This window comes from Panulirus ornatus, chromosome 70 (assembly GCF_036320965.1).
Source record: "Panulirus ornatus isolate Po-2019 chromosome 70, ASM3632096v1, whole genome shotgun sequence".
Lineage (NCBI taxonomy): Eukaryota > Metazoa > Arthropoda > Malacostraca > Decapoda > Palinuridae > Panulirus > Panulirus ornatus.
The window spans coordinates 2,521,819-2,524,379 of NC_092293.1; the positions used below are offsets into that span (position 1 = coordinate 2,521,819).

The following is a 2,561-nucleotide window of genomic DNA, read 5'->3' on the forward strand; positions in this document are numbered from 1 at the left end:
AGATACTGTAAATGAATAGTCGCTTTCGGATCATAGGAAACATATAGACTCCAGGACAATATAATCTCTGTGAAAGAACAGTGACTCAGACAGTATTTATCATTATAATATAGTCATAACATTATAGCTGTCATGTGATTGTAGTCAACATGACAAAATTATCACAATGAAATAAAACGGCATTACAATATAGTTACCATAATTATACACCAATCATGATTATATAATCAGCAGGTTGACATAAACAATATCACAGTGTAAAAACCATGACAATATAAGTGACATGATGAGATGATATTCATTCACTTACACTTACAATACCAAATAAGCCGCCATGAAAATATTATTATCATGATCATATAATCACAACAATATTGTACCTAATAAAATATATCCCGAACGACAAAATTAACCATAGCAATATAGCTATCAAGTTGATATAGCGACCAAGATGATGTAGCCAGGACGGCATTATATTGAAAATAACAATACAGCCACCATGCCAATGTCTTCACCATGACAATGTAGCTACCATGAAAATATAGTAACCTTGACTATGTAGCTACCATGATGTAATATTCAAATTAAAAAATATTTACAATAAGAGTTCAGCTGCCAAGACACTATATCTCCAAAACCTTATTATTGCCATCATTATAATATAACGCCAGAATAGAAATATATATACCCACTACTCGACAATATAGCTATTCACACAATACTGTCAACATGAAAAGACAGTCACCTCCTTGTTATATAACAAAAATGAAAAATAGCCATCATGGCAATATAGTGACCTGACAATACAGCCACCATGGCAATATAGTTATCATGGCAATATAGCCACTATGACATTATAGTCATAATGACAATATAGTCGCTGTGACAATATTGTCAACATGATGATATGATTATCATGATGATATATCGATTATGACAAATTATGCAAGAGTTAAATAATGACAATATATCACCTATAGATAAAGATCACCTTGCCAATATAGCTAAGGTGACGATATATATACATCATAGCAATGTAACTAAAATGAAAAGATAACCAAAATGACGGTTTGTTCATAATGACAATACTGCCACTATGAAAATATGTTCCCCAACTGCCACTATGAAAATATGTTCCCCAACTGCCACTATGAAAATATGTTACCCAACTGCCACTATGAAAATATGTTCCCCATGACACTATAGCTACACTGACAATAAAGCCATATTCACATAAGAGTAACATTGAAAATACAGCTACATTGTCATGGTGACGATATTGGCATGGTGGCTCTATTGTTATTTTCAATATAATGCCATCCTAACTACATTATCTAGTTCGCTATATTTACTTGCTAGCTATATTGCTATGGTTAATTTTGTCGTTGGGAATATATTATGTCATTAACTACAATTTTGTTTTAATCATATGATCATAATAATAATATTATCATCGCGGCTTATTTGGTAATGTGAGTGCAAGTGTATGGATGTCTTATCATTGTAAGACTCACGCACACTCTCATTAATTTTTCATTAGGTATTTGTTATTATCATTTTACTGTGAGTTACATAGAGTTAGATGCATGTTGCCACGGGCTCACTGTTCCCACGGGCTACTGTTAATCAGGATGTTTGAACACGTAAGAGCTGATCTGTTATTTGAACACGTTGTTGAATGGGTGTTGACGGACTCCCATATAACCCTTGCCAGTGTGACCTGAGGGGACACACTGGCCAGCATCGTCACACTGTTCACTAGAGTGTGTCGTAGTGTGTCATAAGACTATAGCCCAGAGTACTACAGATGGACGTACACGTTTTGTTGTAATAGATCTACAAAGGCCGCCTGATCTTCATTGAGAACCACAGACGAAGAAGACCTGATTTCCTTCCTCTCAACTCAACCTTACATTTGTGATGGTAGCGCGGGTGGGCGGGTGGGCGGGTGGGTGGGTGGGTCATCTGGTCCGCCATTATTGTATTTCATTTTGTTATATCGATATTTGAGGTAGTATGTTGCCAGCTGCACTACCACTTCTACTCATCAATAATCATCACAACAGCAGCCACATTGTTGCCTCCTGTGAGAATCGAACTCACGACCCCTGGTTTACAAGACCAGTGCTCTGCCCCTGAGCTAAGGAGGCGCATGTTGGCACAGCAACACTGCGGGCGGCCAGTGGCCATAACTCATCATGCAACCCACACCTGGCCTGGCTCCTGCTGGTGGTGGTGATGGTGGTGGTGATGGTGGTGATGGTGGTGATGGTGGTGGTGATGGTGGTGGTGATGGTGGTGATGGTGGTGGTGATGGTGGTGGTGGTGGTGGTGATGGTGGTGATGGTGGTGATGGTGATGGTGGTGGTGATGGTGGTGGTGGTGGTGGTGATGGTGGTGGTGATGGTGATGGTGATGGTGGTGGTGATGGTGATGGTGGTGATGGTGGTGATGGTGATGGTGGTGGTGGTGATGGTGGTGATGGTGGTGGTGGTGGTGGTGATGGTGGTGGTGTTGGTGATGGTGATGGTGGTGATGGTGGTGGTGGTGGTGATGGTGAT

General features: G+C 39.7%; 1 non-coding gene across 1 annotated transcript; it reads right to left on the bottom strand.

Moving 5' to 3' along the window:
- Positions 1-2,078: 2,078 nt before the first annotated feature.
- On the bottom strand, positions 2,079-2,150 carry TRNAT-UGU (transfer RNA threonine (anticodon UGU)). The gene has a single exon. It is a non-coding gene; the product is annotated as a tRNA-Thr (tRNA).
- Between the last annotated feature and the right edge of the window lie 411 nt (positions 2,151-2,561).